This window comes from Syngnathus scovelli, chromosome 5, assembly GCF_024217435.2.
Source record: "Syngnathus scovelli strain Florida chromosome 5, RoL_Ssco_1.2, whole genome shotgun sequence".
NCBI classification, from domain to species: domain Eukaryota; kingdom Metazoa; phylum Chordata; class Actinopteri; order Syngnathiformes; family Syngnathidae; genus Syngnathus; species Syngnathus scovelli.
This window is the reverse complement of record NC_090851.1, coordinates 21,339,720-21,363,955: the sequence shown is the minus strand read 5'-3', so window position 1 is coordinate 21,363,955 and position 24,236 is coordinate 21,339,720. Positions and strand designations below refer to the sequence as shown.

At 46.6% G+C, this 24,236-nt stretch overlaps 1 long non-coding RNA gene across 1 annotated transcript; it reads right to left on the bottom strand.

The window, feature by feature from the left end:
* Positions 1-3,177: 3,177 nt before the first annotated feature.
* Positions 3,178-22,974, bottom strand: LOC125969649 (uncharacterized). The gene is made up of 4 exons (XR_007481662.2): positions 22,424-22,974; positions 22,286-22,357; positions 3,722-3,791; positions 3,178-3,604 (listed from the first exon to the last, which is right to left on the bottom strand). It is a non-coding gene; the product is annotated as an uncharacterized lncRNA (long non-coding RNA).
* Between the last annotated feature and the right edge of the window lie 1,262 nt (positions 22,975-24,236).

The following is a 24,236-nucleotide window of genomic DNA, read 5'->3' as shown; positions in this document are numbered from 1 at the left end:
CCCCGATCCGGAGAGGGCATTCCACCCTTTTCCGATCAAGGACCATTGACTCGGATTTGGAGGTGCTGACCCTCATCCCGACCGCTTCACACTCGGCTGTGAACTGTTCCAGCGAGAGGTGGAGATCACGGCCTGAAGAAGCCAACAGCACCACGTCATCTGCAAAAACCAGAAGCGCGATGCTGAGGTCCCCAAACCGGACCCCCTCAACGCCTCGGCTGCGCCTAGAAATTCTGTCCATAAAAATTATGAACAGAATCGGTGACAAAGGGCAGCCTTGGCGGAGTCCAACCCTCACTGGGAACGAATCCGACTTACTCCCGGAAATGCGGACCAGACTCTGGCATCGGTGATACAGGGAACGAACCGCCCTTATCAGTTGGCTCGGCACCCCGTACTCCCGAAGCACCCTCCACAGAACCTCCCGAGGGACACGGTCGAACGCCTTCTCCAAGTCCACAAAACACATGTGGAGTGGTTGGGCGAACTCCCATGCACCCTCGAGGATCCTGCCGAGGGTGTAGAGCTGGTCCACTGTTCCATGGCCAGGACGAAAGCCACACTGCTCCTCCTGAATCCGAGGTTCGACCTCCCGACGGATCCTCCTCTCCAGCACCCCTCAATAGACCTTACCAGGGAGGCTGAGGAGTGTGATTCCCCTGTAATTGGAACACACCCTCCGGTCCCCCTTCTTAAAGAGGGGAACCACCACTCCAATCTGCCAATCCAGAGGCACTGTCCCCGATGTCCACGCAACGTTGTAGAGGCGTGTCAGCCATGACAGCCCCACAGCATCCAGAGCCTTTAAGAACTCCGGGCGGATCTCATCCACCCCCGGGGCCTTGCCACCGAGGAGTTTTTTAACTACCTAGTGACTTCGACCCCAGAGATTGGAGAATCCGCCTCAGAGTCTCCAGGCCCTGCTTCCTCAATGGAAGGTGTGTAGGTGGAATTGAGGAGGTCTTCGAAGTATTCTCCCCACCGACTCACGACGTCCCGAGTCGAGGTCAGCAGCACGCCATCCTCACTGTAAACAGTGTTGACGTTGCACTGCTTCCCCCTCCTGAGACGCCGGATGGTGGACCAGAATTTCCTCGAAGCCGTCCGAAAGTCATTCTCCATGGCCTCACCAAACTCCTCCCACGCCCGGGTTTTTGCCTCAGCAACCGCCGAAGCCGCGTTCTGCTTGGCCATCCGGTACCTGTCAGCTGCCTCCAGAGTCCCGCAGGCCAAAACGGCCCGATAGGACACCTTCTTCAGCTTGACGGCATCCCTTACCGCCGGTGTCCACCAGCGGGTTCGGGGATTGCCGCCACGACAGGCACCAACGACCTTACGGCAGCAGCTCCGGTCGGCCGCCTCAACAATGGAAGCGCGGAACATGGTCCACTCAGACTCAATGTCCCCCGCCTCCCCCGTGGGAAAAGCTCTGCCAGAGGTGGGAGTAGAAGCTCTTCCTGACAGGAGATTCTGCCAGACGTTCCCAGCAGACCCTCACAGAGCGTTTGGGTCTGCCAGGTCGGACCGGCATCTTCCCCCACCATCGGAGCCAACCCACCACCAGGTGGTGATCAGTTGACAGCTCCGCCCCTCTCTTCACCTGAGTGTCCAAAACATGCGGCCGCAAATCCGATGACACGACTACAAAGTCGATCATCGAACTGCGGCCTAGGGTGTCCTGGTGCCAAGTGCACACATGGACACCCTTATGTTTGAACATGGTGTTCATTATTGAAAATCCGTGTCGAACACAGAAGTCCAACAATAGAACACCGCTCGGGTTCAGATCAGGGGGGGCCGTTCCTCCCAATCACGCCCTTCCAGGTCTCACTGTCATTGCCCACGTCAGCATTGAAGTCACCCAGTAGAACGATGGAGTCCCCAGAAGGAGCGCTCTCCAGCACTTCCTCCAGGGACCCCAAGAAGGGTGGGTACTCTGAGCTGCCGTTTGGTGCATAGACACAAACAACAGTCAGGACCCGTCCCCCCACCCGAAAGCGGAGGGAGGCTACCCTCTCGTTCACTGGGGTGAACCCCAATGTGCAAGCGCCCAGCCGGGGTGCAATAAGTATACCCACACCTGCTCGACGCCTCTGTGCGTGGAGGCTAGTCCGACTATATCTAGTCGGAATCTTTCTGCCTCACACACCAGCTCGGGCTCCTTTCCAGCCAGAGAGGTGACATTCCATATCCCAAGAGCCAGCTTCTGCAGCCGGGGATCAGACCGCCAAGGTCCCTGCCTTTGGCTGCCGCCCAGCTCACATTGCACCCGACCCTTTCGGCCCCTCCCACAGGTGGTGAGCCCATGGGAAAAAAAAAACAATATGTAAAGGTAAAAACGAGAGGGATAATGTTCTCTCTAGCGTTATTAAAAACATGCAACTGTTACTTTATCAGTCTATTCATAATATATATTTCACAAATACTGTACAACTAAAATTGAAATTACCTTTAATTCTGAGTAGGAACATGGGTGATGTTCCCGGAGATAACACATCATGTTTGAGGTCTTTCACTTTTCTGTGACATTTTCTACAAATAGGAAGCCATCTTCTTCAATGCCGTAGTCCTCAGTCTTCTGTAGCCGTAAAAATCCCACACAGCCGATTTAGTTCTATTGGCAAGGGGGAAAAGTTGTGTTGGCGCTTCTCTGCCACCTGCAGCAGCCATGCTTTCTGTGTGAACCAGCAAAGGCGGGGGATGGAGCGCTGCACTTTAAGATGAGAAAGTAGCTCCATCAAAACCAATTTTATGGTTATCATACCATGGCTATTTAATCCCATGGTATCTTTTAATACCGTGGTATTTCGTGAAACTGTTTATTGTCCCATGCCTACCCGAAAGGAACGGACTTGGTGAGCCCTGCTTTAGAAAATCACTCTCTTGTTTCGTAACACTTGAGAAAATAAAGAAAAAATTAAATGTCCATACCACGGGAAATCTTAATTGAGACAAAGTCAGAATAAAATATATGTAGACATTGATGCTTCTGGTAGGACGAACATTTTCTGGGTAAGGAACAAGACAAAGCATGGCTTCAGACCCACTATGATGACTAACAAATCATTTTTACCCCCTCACCGGAAGTCATCAGGATCCCCCTCTGTAACCCAGCTAGGTGGTTGAGCTTGGTGAGCACCAACCTCAAGAGAAAATGTGGGTTCCCCTCACCTTGGGCTTACCATCTTAGTGTAGGTTTTCTACGTGCAGGCAAGGCTTTGAGGGGTCCTATTTTGTACTCTCAGTATTGCGATTTTGCTTTTTACCGTGATTGTGTTGGCTTTTTCAAGCCACAGTCTTTCACTCAGAGCCAACAGAGTACAGAGGTATCAGCCAACAAGAGTACAGAGGCATCTCAGCCTTGTCCGATAGAGGACCACAGCCAAATGTGAGGCTGTGGTGTTTTGTCGGATAAGGGTGGAGTGCCTTCTTTTGACCAGGATGAAATCCACCTGAGTTTAAAAAGTCATGGAAGTATATAGTATGTACATATGCAACATCAACACTTACGTTTTTATGGTATCAATCTCAGCAGGGCACCACCCTTTAAGTTCACATGTCTTGATAGTAGCTTTGAAAGCAACACATCTCCCTGTAAGAATTCCTGAGCAATGAAATAATATACACTTCTGCAAATTAGTTTTGTGCACTTTCCCTTGCATGTGTAAATACATTGTGAGATTAATATGAATTATCTTGCACAAAGAGATCATAAACTCACCATAACTTCCTGGCTTGTTAACAAGGCGTGTACAGTTGCTGTCATGGGTACAAATATATTTATCTTCACTCTACAAAACATAGAATGAATGAACATGAATGTATGGATAAATTAACAATATATCAATAAATCTCGACAGCAAAGAAATATAGTTCAGATACAGGTTTGAATCAGGAGTGAACATTTCTGAGTGTATTACCATATGAGGGTTCTTCTTTACAGTGGCTTGAATTTTAATTAGTTTAATTAGTCCAGATTGAAATCCTGCTGGTCTTGCTTTCAGGATTTCTTTGGGTTATACCTGTTTTTGCAAACAAAAAATTGCGCATCACATAATATTCTTTTGATTTGATTTTGGATTTTGTTTATTTCGGCAAGTACATAAAGACTTATTACACTTATTACAGATTCATTTTACATTTGTTTGACATGACTTGTCAAAAAGGAAAATAAAAGGAAAGCAGGAGGAAGCAATTCTGGTTATCTAGTCCAGTCCCGATTACAACCAAGATTTCACTACCAGATACACAATCTAAATTAATGTAAATAGAATAAATGAAATTTAAAAAAGAAAGTGCAACCTACGTATATACCACCATAAACCATAAAGAGAAAAGTAACAAAAGAAAAACATACATTTGACCAGTATAACATGATTTGAATATAGTGGTAACAAATGAACTGGAAGTTTGCATAAAAGTTGAAAACAAAGGAAAGCAGAAATTTGACCAGTATAACACATGATTTGAATACAGCAATACCTATATTAACTGGACGTTTGAATAAGAATTTGTATTAATTGTTTTAAAGATAGCAATGACAGTTGATTTTATTGACATGTTTTAACAGTTCATTGGATACAACAGTAACAGTTTAATATGCTTGTTGGTATGAATACAAGGTAAAACTGGAAGTTTGCATAACAATTGATATCAATTTATTTTGTATACAGCAATGCCAAGTTGATTTAGTAATAATGTGTTTTAACAGTTTGACTTAAATCCAACGGTGGCAGTATAATCAATTTCAAGAAGTTTGGAGTCACAACCCCAAAGTCACCCGGGCATTGTCCCTACCGAATGGCAGCACTTGCTGGTCACACAGCTAATTGTCACCCATGCTGGCCTCCTGTCGTTTGACCGTATTCTTATTGAGTTCAGACAACTCAAAATGTTGCCATCATCTGACCTTTCTCCTCTTAGCCCTCAGGTTGCTTTCCAAGGCTGGACTTCGTTCTTTTCAGCTCTTTTTTTTTCCTCTTAGTTCTCTCTCTCTCTCTCTCTCTCTCTCTCTCTCTCTCTCTCTCTCTCTCTCTCTCTCTCTCTCTCTCTCTCTCTCTCTCTCTCTCAGCTGGACAAGGGAAAAGGGGCTGTGAGGATCACGTTTTTGGACTTCTTCAGCGCCTTTAACACCATTCTGTCACGGGTCGGATGGAGCAGGGCGACCAAGTGCAGCTTGGACCAGGGTTTATTGGAGGAAACAACTAACAGACTCAGCAGACTTACTAACAAAACCAACAACAGGACTGACCGACAAAGAGGTGAAACAAAAAGACATGACATTAAGACAACAACAACGCACAATGATCCGACAGGGCGTGAGGGGCAGACAGGTAACAAGAGGCAGGTGAGAATAATCAAACTAATCATGGGCACACAGGAGGGGATGGGCGAGCACACAAACACATATTAACACGGCTGGGGAGGAGACATGACACATTCAGCCTGACAAGATGTTGGTGATGGGTGTGATCGCACACCTGAGGGCCAACCACCTGCACCAAAACACAGACAAGTCCAGGGAAATGGTGGTGGATTTCAGGAGGCCCATGCCTCGTCTTGGCCGGTAACTATCAATAGAGACTGTGTGGAAATAGTGCAGACCTATCAATATCTTGGAGTGTTGGACGACAAACTTGACTGGTCTGCGCATGTGGACGCTTTATGCAAGGACAATGCCGACAGTACTTCCTCATGCGGTTGGCATCCTTTAAGGTCTGCAAGGTGATGCTGCAGATGTTTTATCGTACTGTCGTGGCGAGCACCCTCTTCTTTATGGTGGCGTGGGGTGGCGTTAAGAAGACGGATGCCTCTCGCCTGAGCAAACTAATGAGGAAGGCAGGTTCTATTGTGGGCACGAAGCTACCTGATCTGGCATCTGTGGCAGAACAGCGTGTGTTGGCCAGGCTGCTGTTCATCAAAGACAACCCCGATCACCGACTGGGCGGATGAGGAGATTCAGTGACAGGCTGTTGACACCATCTTGCTCCATGGAGAGGCTGAGAAGTTCCTTCCTTTTCTATGCCGTGAGACTTTTTAACTCGTCGCGGGAGTTAGGAGCGCGCTCACAGCCGTGACATTGTTTATTGTTTATTTTATTTTTTTAATTGATCTACTTACCGATTTATTAATACCGTATTGGCCCAAATATAAGACGACCCTGATTATAAGACGACCCCCTCTTTTTCAAGACTCAAGTTTAAAAAAAAAACTTTTTGAACACCAAATTTAATTTTTATACAGAAAATGATTACATCTGAAACAAATGATTATAACAATATATTTGAGAGAAATTTTGCCTCATTCAAATCATGCAAAAACTGTCTATCACATCTTAATATCTGAACATTTAAATATGTAAACGAAAGTGCAATCACATTTGTAAATGAATGGCTTCTGGTTTTTGAAATGTAAATAAACCAATCTACCGTGACAAAACAACAAAATTGCAATAACTGCATTAACCATCAAAGTGATGTCTAACTGTAGTCTTGAAACAAATCTGAATAAGGAAAAACATTGCAATATATATATATATATATATATATATATATATATATATATATATATATATAGAGAGAGAGAGAGAGAGATACATACATACATACATACATACATGCATGCATGCATACATACATACATACATACATACGTACATATATATATATATATATATATATATATATATATATATATATATATATATATATGTACGGCTCGGTGGCGCACTGGGTAGCACGTCCGCCTCACAGTTAGGAGGGTGCGGGTTCGATTCCACCTCCGGCCCTCCCTGTGTGGAGTTTGCATGTTCTCCCCGGGCCCGCGTGGGTTTTCTCCGGGCACTCCGGTTTCCTCCCACATTCCAAAAACATGCTTGGTAGGCCGATTGAAGACTCCAAATTGTCCCTAGGTGTGAGTGTGAGTGAGATTGGTTGTCTGTATATGTGTGCCCTGCGATTGGCTGGCAACCAGTTCAGGGTGTCCCCCGCCTACTGCCCGATGACGGCTGGGATAGGCTCCAGCACGCCCGCGACCCCCGTGGGGACTAAGCGGTTCATTCCCTATGAAAGTGATATATTTTTTTTAATCTTTTTACTATGTCCAGCTGCCCTTTTTATACCCTTTCTTAAGTTTAAGAGAAAAAACAGGCATCTGACAATTGGAGGGAACTCGCGAGCGTTAGTGTCGTGTTGTTAGCGCCGTTGTTTGCGCACGCGTCAAGTGCGAAAAAACCCCCAAAACATTTAAATGTCACGCGATCGACGTATTGGGCACCCCTGGTATAGGGGATTGGCTCCGATGGTTCTGCTCTTGTCGCCCCCAGGTGTCGGTCAGAACACAGGAGGGGAGACGTGGATCAGTTTTGATTGCTTTACTGAATTATTGGCAAAAAGGTAACAGGCACTGTGGCTCATAGGGGCATACAGGCAAACTGGCAAAAGGGTATAGGCACAAGTTTGGTCGTAAGGATGTGAGAGCAGGTGTGTGTAGTGTACATGGGTGAGTCTTTGGTGTGTGAATGTGATTCTTGTGTGTGTGATTATTGTATGAAGCGTGTGAAGGGTGTGTGGTGTGTGTGTGTGTGTGTGTGGTGTGTGGTGTGTGCATGTGTGTGTGTGTGTGTGTGTGTGTGTGTGCGTGCGTGTGTGTGTGTGTGTGTGTGTGTGTGTGTGTGGTTCTGCAACAGACAGAAATACAGCACGTAAGTCAACGCTCAACTTCTGACGTCACCAAACACTAGTAGACGGCACGCATTACATAACTAACTGCGTGTAACGGTTCCGCTATACTAAATAACCATAAATGAAATTCTCTCAGCAACACACCAAACATAAGTCATCGAGACAACAAAACCGTTAGTCGCCGTGCCGCTGCGTAACGGGTACTCGTACGATGCGAGGCAAACTTAAAGGAGCGTGCCAGAGCTGTCAATCAAACGGCACGCACACGAAGCAAACCGTGATCGGACAAACGGCACAACAGTAGACAGTAGTAACAATGAAATGTATATACTCACTTTGTGTCAAAGACGCACACGATCACAGCAACATACACAGCAACTTTTAACTTATCGCTGTGCACAAGTGAATTGGTCTAGACCCCGAATGTAAGACGAGCCCCACTTTTTCAGTCTTGTTTCAATGCAAAAAACATCGTCTTATATTCGGTGCAATACGGTATTACGCTATCTTCCGTTATCGATATTAGTATTGTCCATCTGTTTATTTATCTGTGTATTTATGTATTTAAGTCTTTGCACTTGAATTTCCCACCGGGGATCAACAAAGTATCTATCTATCTATCTATCTATCTATCTATCTATCTATCTATCTATCTATCTATCTATCTATCTATCTATCTATCTATCTATCTGTCTATCTGTCTATCTGTCTGTCTGTCTGTCTGTCTGTCTGTCTGTCTGTCTATCTATCTATCTTTACAGGTGCAACCACATGAGGGTCAACGTCGAGTGGAGATAGTCTGGTCGATCTCACTTAGAAGTTCCATAGCTTATGATACAGTTGGGGAAGCGCCTGTTCCTGCCGCGAGAAGATCTGCTCTCGGAGCACCCTCAAGACTGCAACTTCCCCTCAGCATTTGACAACAGTGTTGAAGAGTTTTATGATAACATAGTATACTGTAAATTCTTTTGTTCACACAAATACAACTTTTAGATGTTACCTGCTTGACAGTTTCGACTGTGTCTCCAGTCTTCCTCAGATGAAGATTGAATCGAAACTGTCAAGCACGTAACATCTAAAATTGTTATTTGTCTGTACAAAACAATCTGTAGTACCTAATCAAAACATGATTAATCTCATCGAATCAAATTTTTATAATAACATTTGCACACATCAGCAGCACAGGCACCAGACTGTATTGTAGACATAATACAATAGATTTTTGTTCACTGATAGTGTTAGAGATTTGCTCACTCCAACTTATTTTGCAAGAACCACACGGGAGACAAGTAAGTCCTTTTAGACACCTGCAGGTGGAGAGTCCATTCGTCGCTGTGCGTACAGCGATGATCGAATGGAGGTTTGAACTCTCCTTCCTACAAGAGGATATTTATTAAGAGAAACAGAGTGGGGGTATGAGTGGACAGGTTTGGTGAACCCCCGGCCTCTGGTAAGATCAGAGCAGGGGGTGTTTTACGATGTTGTGGGAAACAGAACAACTTTGATTGCTTCCTCTGCAGCTGGTCAATCAGGCAGAGGAAGCAACCACTTTATTTTACTGCGTTGTGAGAGCAAGACAAGATTGGTTAATCATTATAGTCTACATTCCAACATAATCCTACGATAAAGATAACCTGGAAAACCCTAACAGATAGCAAGTGTAATAGACACTTGAACAAAAGTCCTCTGTGCTCAAGGATATTTTGTCTCAGTTTCGAAATAGAACTTCTGTAGGGTGTGTGCCATTTGTTTTCAGTCACAAATAGAAAAAAACAGATTTGGACTGTCACAAATTCACATACATTTTCAATCACCATTGACATAATATTGTCAAAAATATATTGTGTCAAAAACAATGTTTTCAACCCCTCCGCGAGTCGTCACCTTATCGTGGTGGAGGGGTTTGCGTGCTCCTATGATCCTAGGAGCCATGTTGTCGGGGGCTTCATGCCCCTGGTAGGGTCACCCATGGCAAACGGGTCCTAGGTGAGGGGTCAGACAAAGCACGGCTCACCCAAGCCCCTTATGATGAAAAACATAAATGGACTTTGTTTTCCCTCGCCCGGACGCGGGTCACCGGGGCCTCCCTCTGGAGCCAGGCCTGGAGGCGGGGCTCGAAGGCGAGCGTCTGGTGGCCGGGCCTTCGCCCATGGGGCCCGGCCGGGCATAGCCCGAAATGGAAACGTGGGTCCCCCTTCCCATGGGCTCACCACCTGTGGGAGGGGCCGAAGGGGTCGGGTGCAATGTGAGCTGGGCGGCAGCCAAAGGCAGGGACCTTGGCGGTCTGATCCCCGGCTGCAGAAGCTGGCTCTTGGGACATGGAATGTCACCTCTCTGGCTGGAAAGGAGCCCGAGCTGGTGTGCGAGGCAGAAAGATTCCGACTAGATATAGTCGGACTAGCCTCCACGCACAGTTTGGGTTCCGGTACAAGCCCTCTCGAGAGGGGCTGGACTCTCTTCCACTCTGGAGTTGCCCACGGTGAGAGGCGTCGAGCAGGTGTGGGTATACTTATTGCCCCCCGGCTGGGCGCCTGCACATTGGGGTTCACCCCGGTGAACGAGAGGGTAGCCTCCCTCCGCTTTCGGGTGGGGGGACGGGTCCTGACTGTTGTTTGTGTCTATGCACCAAACGGCAGCTCAGAGTACCCACCCTTCTTGGGGTCCCTGGAGGAAGTGCTGGAGAGCGCTCCTTCTGGGGACTCTATCGTTCTACTGGGTGACTTCAATGCTCACGTGGGCAATGACAGTGAGACCTGGAAGGGCGTGATTGGGAGGAACGGCCCCCCTGATCTGAACCCGAGCGGTGTTCTATTGTTGGACGTCTGTGCTCGACACGGATTTTCAATAATGAACACCATGTTCAAACATAAGGGTGTCCATGTGTGCACTTGGCACCAGGACACCCTAGACCGCAGTTCGATGATCGACTTTGTAGTCGTGTCATCGGATTTGCGGCCGCATGTTTTGTACACTCGGGTGAAGAGAGGGGCGGAGCTGTCAACTGATCACCACCTGGTGGTGGGTTGGCTCCGATGGTGGGGGAAGATGCCGGTCCGACCTGGCAGACCCAAACGCTCTGTGAGGGTCTGCTGGGAACGTCTGGCAGAATCTCCTGTCAGGAAGAGCTTCAACTCCCACCTCCGGCAGAGCTTTTCCTACGTCCCGGGGGAGGCGGGGGACATTGAGTCTGAGTGGACCATGTTTCGCGCCTCCATTGTTGAGGCGGCCGACCGGAGCTGTGGCCGTAAGGTCGTTGGTGCTTGTCGTGGCGGCAATCCCCGAACCCGCTGGTGGACACCGGCGGTAAGGGATGCCGTCAAGCTGAAGAAGGAGTCCTATCGGGCAGTTTTGGCCTGCGGGACTCCGGAGGCAGCTGACAGGTACCGGATGGCCAAGCGGAACGCGGCTTCGGCGGTTGCTGAGGCAAAAACCCGGGCGTGGGAGGAGTTCGGTGAGGCCATGGAGAATGACTTTCGGACGGCTTCGAGGAAATTCTGGTCCACCATCCAGCATCTCAGGAGGGGGAAGCAGTGCAACGTCAACACTGTTTACAGTGGGGATGGCGTGCTGCTGACCTCGACTCGGGACGTCGTGAGTCGGTGGGGAGAATACTTCGAAGACCTCCTCAATTCCACCTACACGCCTTCCATTGAGGAAGCAGGGCCTGGAGACTCTGAGGCGGATTCTCCAATCTCTGGGGTCGAAGTCACTGAGGTAGTTAAAAAACTCCTCGGTGGCAAAGCCCCGGGGGTGGATGAGATCCGCCCGGAGTTCTTAAAGGCTCTGGATGTTGTGGGGCTGTCATGGCTGACACGCCTCTACAACGTTGGGTGGACATCGGGGACAGTGCCTCTGGATTGGCAGACTGGGGTGGTGGTTCCCCTCTTTAAGAAGGGGGACCGGAGGGTGTGTTCCAATTACAGGGGAATCACACTCCTCAGCCTCCCTGGTAAGGTCTATTCAGGGGTGCTGGAGAGGAGGGTCCGTCGGGAGGTCGAACCTCGGATTCAGGAGGAGCAGTGTGGCTTTCGTCCTGGCCGTGGAACAGTGGACCAGCTCTACACCCTCGGCAGGATCCTCGAGGGTGCATGGGAGTTCGCCCAACCAGTCCACATGTGTTTTGTGGACTTGGAGAAGGCGTTCAACCGTGTCCCTCGGGAGGTTCTCAGGGTGCCGAGCCAACTGATAAGGGCGGTTCGGTCCCTGTATCACCGATGCCAGAGTCTGGTCCGCATTTCCGGCAGTAAGTCGGATTCGTTCCCAGTGAGGGTTGGACTCCGCCAAGGCTGCCCTTTGTCACCGATTCTGTTCATAATTTTTATGGACAGAATTTCTAGGCGCAGCCGAGGCGTTGAGGGGGTCCGGTTTGGGGACCTCAGCATCGCGTCTCTGCTTTTTGCAGATGACATGGTGCTGTTGGCTTCTTCAGGCCGTGATCTCCAGCTCTCGCTGGAACGGTTCGCAGCCGAGTGTGAAGCGGTCGGGATGAGGGTCAGCACCTCCAAATCCGAGTCCATGGTCCTCGATCGGAAAAGGGTGGAATGCCCTCTCCGGATCGGGGATGAGATCCTGCCCCAAGTGGAGGAGTTCAAGTATCTTGGAGTCTTGTTCACGAGTGAGGGGAGGATGGAGTGTGAGATCGACAGGCGGATCGGTGCAGCGTCGGCAGTAATGCGGACCCTGTACCGGTCCGTTGTGGTGAAGAGAGAGCTGAGCCAAAAGGCAAAGCTCTCAATTTACCGGTCGATTTACGCTCCTACCCTCACCTATGGTCACGAGCTATGGGTCGTGACCGAAAGAACGAGATCTCGGATACAAGCGGCCGAAATGAGTTTTCTCCGCAGGATGTCCGGGCTCTCCCTTAGAGATAGGGTGAGAAGCTCGGTCATCCGGGAGAGACTCGGAGTAGAGTCGCTACTCCTCCACGTTGAGAGGAGCCAGATGAGGTGGCTCGGGCATCTTATCAGGATGCCTCCTAGACGCCTCCCTGGGGAGGTGTTCCGGGCATGTCCCACCGGTAGGAGACCCCGGGGACGACCCAGGACGCGCTGGAGAGACTATGTCTCTCAGCTGGCCTGGGAACGCCTTGGGATCCCCCGGGATGAGCTGGATGAAGTGGCTGGGGAGAGGGAAGTCTGGGAGTCCCTCCTAAAGCTGCTGCCCCCGCGACCCGACCCCGGATAAGCGGAAGAAGATGGATGGATGGATGGATGGATGGACAATGTTTTCAATATAGATTTCGGTTCACCACCTGATTTGTTGCTCCTGCATCTGTGAGAAATGTGTCCAATGTCTAAAGATAGATAGTCCTGTATTTTTCAAAGTTGGCATTTAACTCCTCTTAAATTGATCTTCCAAGTAGCACCCACATTTGTTTCATTTTGCTTATTCCTCCAATTCATCCATCGTTTTGATCAGCACTGGTTCGGTGTTTTCTGGGGATGATCCATTTGGCTTTATGAAGATTTTCAAAGTCAAAAACAAAGTCAAAGTCTGCTTTATTGTCAATTTCTTCACACGTTAAGACATACAAAGAGATCGAAATTGCGTTTCCCACTATCCCACGGTGACACGACATATTAAATATTTTATATATATATATATAAAAAAAAAAAAAAACTTTTCCTCACCCCCCGTGGGTGGTCTCTTTTTCCCTTCAAGCTCGGGTCCTCTACCAGAGGCCTGGGAGCTTGAGGGTTCTACGCAGTATCTTTGCTGTTCCTAGTACTGCACTTTTCTGGACTGAGATGTCAGATGTTTTTCCTGGGATCTGTTTCAGCCACTCCTCCAGTTTGGGGGTTACTGCCCCTAGTGCTCCAATGACCACAGGTACCACTGAAGTCTTAACTCTCCAGGTCTTCTCCAGCTCTTCTCTGAGCCCTTGATATTTCTCAAGTTTCTCATGTTCCTTTTTCCTAATGTTACCATCATTTGGGATGGCTATGTCAACCACAACGGCTTTCCTCTGCTCTTTGTCCACCACCACAATGTCCGGTTGGTTCGCCATTACCATTCTGTCTGTCTGGATCTGGAAGTCCCAGAGGATCTTGGCTTGGTCATTCTCTACCACCTTTGGAGGTGTTTCCCACTTGGATCTTGGGACTTCCAGTCCATACTCTGCACAGATGTTCCTGTACACTATTCCAGCTACTTGGTTATGGCGCTCCATGTATGCTTTACCTGCCAGAATCTTACACCCTGCAGTTATGTGCTGGATTGTCTCAGGACCTTCTTTGCACAATCTACACCTGGGGTCTTGTCTGGTGTGGTAGATTTGGGCCTCTATTGCTCTGGTGCTCAAGGCCTGTTCTTGTGCAGCCAGGATCAGTGCCTCTGTGCTGTCCTTCAGACCAGCTCTTTCTAGCCATTGGTAGGATTTCTGGATATCAGCTACTTCAGCTATGTTTCGGTGGTACATCCCATGTAGGGGCTTGTCCTCCCATGATGGTCCCTCCAGCACCTCATCTTCCTTTGATGCCCATTGTCTGAGACATTCACTGAGCACGTCATCCGTTGGGGCCTTATCCCTGATGTACTTATGGATCTTGGATGTTTCATCTTGGATCGTGGCTCTCACGCTCGCTAGTCCTCGGCCTCCTTCTTTACGGCTAGTGTACAGTCTCAGGGTGCTGGACTTGGGATGGAACCCTCCATGCATGGTTAGGAGCTTCCGTGTCTTGATATCTGTGGTCTGTATATCTTCCTTTGGCCACCGTATGATTCCTGCAGGGTACCTGATTACTGGTAGGGCGTAGCTGTTAATGGCTAGGGACTTGTTCTTGCCATTGAGCTGACTTCTTAGGACTTGCCTTACTCGATGGAGGTATTTGGCTGTGGCTGCTTTCCTTGTTTCCTCGTCAAGGTTGCCAATTGCCTGTGGAATTCCAAGGTATTTGTAGCTGTCCTCAATGTCTGCTATTGTTCCTTCTGGGAGTGAGACCCCCTCTGTGTGGATTACCTTTCCTCTTTTAGTCACCATGCGAATAGAATAAAATTATTCTATTCTCGCATCTCGCCCATTTTTTTTTTCTCAAATGGGCGAGATGCGAGAATATATATATATATATATATATATATATATATATATATATATATATATATATATATATATATATATATATAATATTATATTATATTATATTGGTCCACGGACAAACAAAACATTCAAGTAAACAATCCAAAAAGTAAAAACAAGAAGGCACATACAATGACTAAATAAGAGCAATAAATAAATAATAAATAAATAAATAAGAGCAACATGGTTGAAACGGAGCAATTGTGCATACAGCAGACAGTCAGTATATAGCGCAAAAGTACAGGAGGATTAGTGCAATGCAGCCAATGTGGCCCAAAAGGCCAGGGCGTTATGCAGCCGAGGGTGGAGGGGGGGAGAGAGTTCAGGATCTTAACAGCCTGGAGTATGAAGCTGTTGGTGAGTCTGGTGTGCGGGAGCGCAGGCTTCTGTACCTCTTCCCAGAAGGCAGTACATCAAAAAAAGTGTGAGCGGGGTGACTCACATTCCTCACAATCGTGGTCGCCTTGCGGGTGAGATGGGAGGTGTAAATGTCCTTCAGAGTGGGGAGTGAAGCACCAATAAGTCGTGTCATCAGCAACTTTCACTATGCGGTTCTTGCTGTAGGTTGCAGTGCAGTCATGCGTCAGCAGGGTGAAGAACAGCGGACTGAGCACGCAGCCTTGGGGAGCCCCCGTGCTCAGCGTGATGCTGCTTGAGATATTGAATATAGATTACTGTTTGAGCCACTCATGACAGGTCACTTTAGAGCAGGTCAGGGCACAGGTGATTAGACCTCCTGTGAGGATGGGTTTGGAGTCTGTTAAGTTAAAGTTAACTAGCGCTAGGCTAGACTTTCAGCATACACATAGCTCCTCGTGTAGACTAGAGTGCGACAGTTTAAATAGTGCTGCAGTACACATAAACACACTTTCTACTGGGGTAGTAGACAAATCCAATCACTCCGTCCCGACCGGTCTTGCTGATGAAACGGTGCCTGTTTTAGATAACTTCACATGTGTAACAAATACTCATCATCAAATTCCCACGGTCGTTTCATCCCACCGCCCTAATAAACTTTTGAGAGGTGATATTAGGCCTAGAGAACACAATTTTACTCGCATCCCGTTTAAAAATCCTTCGATAGATACGCACCCTGATCAACCAATTACACTTAAATTCGGTTTTATGAATATTAGATCACTTCATACGAAAGCAGTTCTCGTTAATGACCTTATCACGGAACATAATCTAAACGTTTTTGGTCTTTGCGAGACCTGGTTAAAACCTAATGAACTGCTGCCACTTAACGAGGCCTCGCCTCCAAATTTTGTGAGCTCGCATGTGGCTCGTCCTCGAAAAAAGGGTGGGGGTGTCGCCCTCATCTCAAATTCTGAGCTTAGATTTAGGCCTCGCTCAATTCACGTATTTAAAACATTTGAAGTTCTCATTGTGCGATCCACTGCGTTACCGTCATTCTATCTTGTTGTTATTTACCGCCCACCCGGGGCTTACTCTGGCTTCCTGGATGAATTTTCAGAAGTTGTGGCTGATCTAGTGACAAATGCAGATAATATAGTTATCATGGGTGATTTCAACATCCACATGAATTCACCGTCGGAACCACTGACTTCGGCATTTCAAACTTTAATCGATACGTTTGGTTTTACGCAAGCTGTACAGGCAGCAACGCATAAGAATGGAAATACCTTAGATCTGGTTTTATCCCGAGGACTAGCAACCTCAAATATAACAGTACTGCCATACACTACTGTTCTGTCTGATCATTTTTTAATAAAATTTGAAATTTTAGTTCCTTGTCAAAGACAAGAGAGCAATCAGAATTATAGCAGCCGTAATTTAAACTCCATGACTGCAACTGCGCTATCTGAGTTACTGTCGCCGGCAACCGCCATGTTTCCCGCGTACAGTGGCTCTATCGATAATCTTACAAATGAATTCAATGCGACATTATTAAAAGCCATCGACTCTGTGGCACCGCTACGTCTGAAAACTCGCCGTAGATGGCCAACTCCGTGGTTCACAGATGAAACACGTACGTTTAAACAATTATGTAGAAAGCATGAGCGCAGATGGCGTTTAACCAAACTTGAGGTTTTCCATCAGGCATGGAAGGACAGCCTCCTGAAATATAAAGATGCGCTTATTTTAGCAAAAACTCGTTATTTTTCGCAAGTCATTAATCTTAATAAAAATAATCCTAAATACTTATTTGATACAGTGGCAAAGCTAACTCTGCGCCAGCCGACCCCCGATAGCTCCTTCCACTCAGCTGACGAGTTTATGAAATTTTTTGCTCAAAAGATTGAGTCCATTAGGGACGAGATCAAGAATACCATGCCAATCGCTCCGCCGGTTACTAGCGCTGGGGATCATGCAATAACCCTCTCAAATTTTAAAAGCGTGTCCCTTGAAATGCTTACAAAATTGGTTAGTACGGCTAAACAAACAACATGTTTACTCGACCCGCTTCCAGCCAAACTACTTAAAGAATTATTTCCAATTTTAGGACCGTCCATCTTAAATATAATCAATCTGTCTGTTTCCTCTGGGATAGTGCCAATGGCCTTTAAAACCGCTATTATTAAACCACTACTTAAGCGAGCAAATCTTGACCCGGACTGTCTCAGTAATTATAGGCCAGTTTCAAACCTCCCATTCATAGCAAAACTTCTCGAAAAAGTAGTAGCACAGCAGCTTATTGATTACATGGTCGATAATAATCGATATGACTCTTTTCAGTCTGGTTTTAGAGCCAATCATTCTACAGAGACAGCACTTGCTAAAGTGACTAATGATCTCCTCATAGCTATGGATTCAAATACGGCGTCTGTATTGTTACTACTTGATCTTAGTGCTGCCTTTGACACTGTAGACTTCGATATTTTATTAGGGCGTCTTAAAAGTTGTGTTGGTATCTCAGGGTCAGCACTAAGCTGGTTCAATTCCTATCTATCAGGCAGGACGCACCGAGTGGTCCATGGTAATACGTCCTCTGAGCTTTATAATGTTACTTGTGGTGTCCCACAGGGATCGGTACTCGGACCGATTTTATTTAATATTTATATGATTCCGCTTGGGGGCATAATACGTAAATATAATATTAGTTTTCAATGCTACGCGGATGACACCCAATTATATATGCCGTTATCGATGACAGATCCACAGGACTGCTGTAATCTCGAGGCGTGCCTTGCGGAGATTAAGCAATGGATGTCTCTCAATTTCCTTCGTCTTAACCCGGATAAAACTGAGATGTTGATAATTGGTCCTACTCGTTATCAACATTTATTTAAGCAAACCACTATAACTATAGATAACCGTACTATCACTCAGAGTGATACAGCAACTAATCTCGGGGTAATATTTGACCAAACGCTCTCCTTTCAAAAACACATTAAGAATATAACCAGGATTGCGTTTTTTCACCTTCGTAATATTGCTAAGATTCGTCCTATCCTCTCGACTGGGGATGCGGAAACTATTATACATGCGTTCGTCACGTCGCGCCTGGACTACTGTAATGTATTGTTCTCTGGTCTTCCTAAATCCAGTATTAAAAGTCTACAGTTAGTCCAAAATGCCGCTGCGAGGCTGCTCTCACGGTCAAGAAAATTTGATCACATTACCCCAATATTAGCCGAATTACATTGGCTCCCGGTCCATTTAAGATGTGACTTCAAGGTTCTTCTACTAACCTATAAAGCACTGCATGGCTTAGCGCCTTCATATCTCGTCGACCTAGTCGTTCCTTATGTTCCGTCTCGTAACCTTCGTTCGCAAAACGCTAGTCTTTTAGTTATACCGAGGGCCAAGAAAATGTCTGCAGGGTCTAGAGCATTCTCTATTCGGGCTCCAGAGCTTTGGAATGCCCTACCAATGGATATTAGAACTACTACCTCAGTAGAAACATTTAAGACACGTTTAAAGACACATTTCTATGAGATGGCCTTTAACTAACTTGTGATGGCCGATTTGGCCGGAGTTTGTTCTGTTCTCTCTGCCCACCTCCTCCCCGGCTGGGGAGGGGGTTAGGTGGCTCGAAAGCGGTTAGCGGCTGGCTGGATTCTCGGGGACCAGTTCGGGATGGGGGAGCTGCGGCTCGGCCCCCTTGAGGACACTGCCAGGACAATCGAGGACACCTCCGACATCCATTTTTTTTTTCATTGATTTTCATATCATGTATTACTTGTGTACTCTCTGCATCCATTATAACCTGGTGATCCTGAAAGGGGGATCCTTCCATCTGTGGTCCCTTCTCAAGGTTTCTCATTTTCCCCTGGTAGGGGTTTTTTGAGTTTTTCCTTGCCCTTTTGGGAGCTTATGATCAGGGGATGCGTTGAGAATAATTGTCAATTTTGGCTATGTGAAGCCCTTTGAGACTGTTTGTGATTTAGGGCTATACAAATAAACTTGACTTGACTTGACTTGACTTGTCGCCAAGACGTACTACTTGAGGCCTCTGGCAGAGGAAGTCCAGGAGCCAGTTGCAGAGAAAGGTACTGAGTCCCAGTTTGTTGAGTTTGCAGATGAGTCGCTGTGGTACAATGGTGTTGAATGCAGAACTGAAGTCCACAAACAGCAATCTCACATACGAATCTATTTTTTCTAGATGGGTAAGGGCTGAGTGGAGGGCAGAGCAGATTGCATCCTCAGAGGACCGTTTGGCTTGGTATGCAAACTGGAAGGGGTCAAGGGGAGGGGGGGGGGAAGATAATGGATCTGATGTGTGTCATGACAAGCCGCTCAAAGCACTTCATGGTGATGGGTGTCAGTGCCACGGGGCGGTAGTCATTGAAGCAGGATGGAGCAGTTTTCTTCAGCACAGGTATGATGGTGGCAGCCTTGAAACATGATGGGACGATGGCTTGCTGCAGGGAAGTGTTAAAGATGTCTGTAAAGACATCCTTAAGCTCCTCAGCGCAGTCCTTCAGCGCTCGACCTGGGATGTTGTCTGGGCCTGCCGCCTTACGGGTGTTGATAGCAGCAAGTGTCTTCATCATGCTATCGGCAGAGAGGCACAGGGGCTGCTCGTGTGGAGTGGGAGGGGTCTTCAGCGGGCAAGTCCTGTTCTGAGCGTCAAAGTGAGTAAAGAAGCGGTTCCGATCGTTGAGCAGAGGGATGTTGCCCTCACAGCTCTGCGGTGCGGGCTTGTAGTCTGTGATAGTCTGAATGCCCTGCCATAGGCTTCGTGCGTTCCTGCTGTCTTTGAAGTGGGCGGTAATCTTGCAAGTGAATGCCTTTTTCGCTTCCTTGATTCTAGGGGACAGGTTGGCCCTCGCTGTTCTCATGCCAGCTTCATCCTCAGCTCTGTAGACTTTGTCTCTGGCCCTCAGCAGCCCGAGGACATCCCCTGTCAGCCATGGCTTCCAGTTAGCCCGAGTGATGATGTATTTTGTGTGGGTCACATCATCAATACACTTTGTGATGTAAGAGGTTACAGAGTCTGTATACTCCTCTATGTCTGTCTGATCGTTGTAAGTGGCTGCCTGCTTAAACATTTCCCAGTCTTACCCGCTTGCGAACCGGCCTGGATGCTTTCACTCTTTGTCTGTATGCGGGCATTAGCAAAACAGTGATATGGTCAGGAAGTCCAATGTGGGGGAGGGGCGTGGCTTTGAAAGCACCTTTATGTGTAGTGTAGACCAGGTCCAGGAAGCTGTCGCCACATGTTGGAAAATCAACATGCTGGTGTAGCTTTGGAAAAACAGAAATCCACATTCGCCTTGTCCAGCTGATCTGTCTTGGCATTCTCACCTTTGTGAAATTCCATCTTCCATCTTGAATTCTAATCCAATCAGTTGAGTTTCCATTCCATTTAGAGCAGGCATGTCAATCTCAGTTTGGCTCTGGGGCCGGATCCAGACTTTCTGTTCTCAGGTGGGCCGGATCAGTAAAAGAATGTCAACTCCAAATATTTTGCTTTGTTTTTCAGTACTATGCTTTATCATTCAGCCTAGATTTGTAGCCTACCCTACATATTATAATCACGGATGACAAGGAATCTTTTCTAAGCACACATTTTTTTCACAAACAATGAAAAAGAAATGATTTCATGGTTCACTGGTTTATTTTAACAATGAAGTGAATGCAGTTTTACACCTGAACCAACTCACTACACTTAACAAATTCAAGTGGGAGCTATGAAAAAAATATTCTCGCCTTAATTGTCGTACTGCTTTGAAATAAATTAAAAAAGAAATACAAAATAAAAGTTATAGCAGTGCATGCTTATACTACATCCGATCGAACTACTAGGCTGGGCCTACTGAAGCTGAGAATATACTGCACAATATTAACTGTCTTTAGTATGAAACCAGATTAATCTTATTTTTAATGATCTGTATTAATGAGTGCAAACAAATTTCGTGTCATCACACTTTTTTTCTCTTTCACTGCACTCCTGCAGTCTACTTGCCGCTGCTGGCTCCTGAAACTTGGGATCTTTTTGCCTTCACAAGTGTATCAATATTGGGTGTCAAATCCTGAGTAGCAGCACATTTAACAATATCATTCAAGTGTTTATTTGTTAACCTTGAGTGCTTCTTTGTTTTATTATTGTTCATTACAGAGAAAACCTGTTCACAAAGATAAGTAGTCCCAAACATGGATAGAACGTTTGCAGCCATGGCTGTTAATTTGGGGTAACCTGGCACGAGATACTGATAAAACATATCCAATCCCACGGACCCAAATTTATCCTTCATAGCGGAATCGCACTGCAAGTCAATAAGCTCGAGTTGAATATCAGCTGGCATATCAGAAGGCTTCACTGTAAATGGCGAGCGAAAAAAGCCAAATTTGTTCTCAAGTTCACTGAATACCTGAAACCTCTGCTCAAACTCTCGCAGAAAATCTGTTATGTTGTCTTTATATTTTTTCAAATCATTATCGGGACGGTCCGGTGCCTCCGGACGAACAGCTGTGAGACAAGAGAAATGTGCAGAGTAACTTCTGTAAATAAATAATGCTCAGTCCATTTTTCCTTAAAAACTCTGCACTCCGTGTCCACTTTGATTTTTTTGACAGTGCCATTTTGGGAAGGGTGTGTTGACCGATAACTTGTGGTAAATTGTGAAGCAAGATTGACGGTTGTTTCCAGAGTTTTCTGATTTGTTCCCATCTGATTGAGGAGTAAATCCAAAGTTACCGGGTACTTTTTTGGCCCCATTGCTCCAAAATGTTCTTCTTTTGCTCTTCCCTTGTACAATTAAAGCTAGCTTGTATTTAGTAAATTGTATTTTACATGTCTGTATGTCTGTACGTCGTTATCTTCCAACCCTGAGAGCAGAACAGATAGTGTCCTACTTTCTTGGCTGCTTGAACTTCACCTTTGACTTTATAACAATAAATACCTATTTATTTAGCAAAATGAATGTTTTTGGTTGGTGGGTGGGTTGGGTATGTGGTGTACAGACAACTGCCGTCATGCCCCGAAACGTCATCTTAATGGTGAGGGTGGGAAATTGTGATAAGAAAAGTGGCATCTTCCATTGGACAAATTATCCATTTATTAATTTCAACCAGCTCAAATATTGTAGAAAAATTAATAGTATTGACAGGGTCTGACCTCTGGACAGTATCCTTGAACTTGGTTTTCTGTTGTTATCAGTTTGGTAATGATGCAGAAGACGGAAGCACCCTAAAAAGATAAATGAGCACATGACCAATGTATACCACATAATTTCATCAACCAGATTTTTCATACCTGTGTTGGCATGACGTAGTCTGCAACATCCATGACTTTGTCATTGTAGACTCCAAAACCTTTTACCTTGGTCATTACTGAAGATTCAATTGCTGTGTCTCGCACTTGGTAAGCCTTTTCATAAACAAAGACCCACCTGAAATACAAGGTGAAAAAATTAAGTAGTGAAACAGCGAAAGCTAGTCAGTGGCTTTAAAAAAAAAAAGAGTATTGCTATATTTTTGTCACGTGTACAGTAAAAACGCAATGATAGGAAATTGTTACGTTGCTCATCTATGTGCATTTATACAAACAATACATTTAAAACTTTATATCGCGCATTTCAACGTCAAAGTCAAAGTCAGCTTTATTGTCAATTTCTCCACATGCCAAAGACACACAAAGAAACCAAAATTTCGTTCCCCCCTATCCCACGGTGACAAGACATGGCCCACAACAGACAAACAAGTAAACAAGTATAACAGCGTGCTGAAGAAATAATGAATAAATAAATAAATAAATAAATAAATAAATAAATAAATAAATAAATAAATAAATAAATAAGAGGAGCAAAAAAGGAGCAAGTGCGCGTACAGCAGACATTCCAGAAAATAGTGCAACAGTGCCGCACGCTACGCAGAAGGGGGTAGCGAGTTCAGGGTCCTAACAGCCTGGTGAAAGAAGCTGTTGGCGAGTCTGGTGGTGCGGGAGCGCAGGCTCCTGTACCTCTTCCCAGAGGGCAGAAGGTCAAACAAAGAGTGAGCCGGGTGACTCACATCTCTCGCAATCGAGGTTGCCTTGCGGGCGAGATGGGAAGTGTAAATGTCCTTCAGGGAGGGGAGTGAAGCACCAATAATCTTACCAGCCGTATTCACTATGCGCTGCAGGGCCTTCAAGTTCTGTTCAGTGCAGTTACCACCCCAGACAGCGATGCAACTGGTGAGGACGCTCTCCACGGTGCCACGGTAGAATGTAGACAGGACTGCCTGAGGAGCACATGCACGCCTGAGCTTCCGCAGGAAGTACAGGCGGCGCTGAGCTTTCTTTGCCAGTGACGAGGTGTTTGCGGACCAGGAGAGGTCCTCACTGATGTGCACCCCCAGGAACTTGGTGCAGCTCACCCTCTCCACCACACGAGGGGACGATGGCCTGCTGCAGGGAAACGTTAAAGATGTCCGTGAAGACACCCGACAGCTCCCCAGCGCAGTCCTTCAGGGCTCGACCCGGGATGTTGTCAGGGCCCGCCGCCTTACGGTTGTCAATAGCGACAAGCGCCTTCCTCACACCGTCGGCAGAGAGGCGCAGGGGCTGCTCGTGTGGGGGGGGGAGTGTTCTTCAGCGGGCAAGTGCTGTTCTGTTCAATCTCAAAAAGAATGAAAAATCCATCTTCGTCTCAAGGCGTTCTTGGCTCCGGGTACGCAGTGCCAGCGTACTGGCGAGGGAGAGTACTTTTCCTGTCCGGAACCAAGCTTTCATAGGCTCGTCAGCTCCTCCTGGCATTACCTCATAAGAATATGTAGGTGAAAGGTCAGAATTCAAATGCTCCACTGGCATTACCTCAACGGAGAGGAATGCATGACCTCATTGGTATGGAATGCCTGGTATGCATGGCATCCTTGGAATGCATGGAATGCATGGCATTCATGGTATGTGTAGAATGGATGACATCATTGGTATGTGTGGAATGCATGACCTCACCGACTTCCTCCAAATCAGCTGGGAACCACTAGTTGTCTTGGCAACCTTGCTTAAAGCAGTAACCATTGCGCATGACTGTTCTCTGCTGCCGGATGCAGCGGTTTCCTGTTTTGCTCGTTCTTTCAGCCGACTCCAC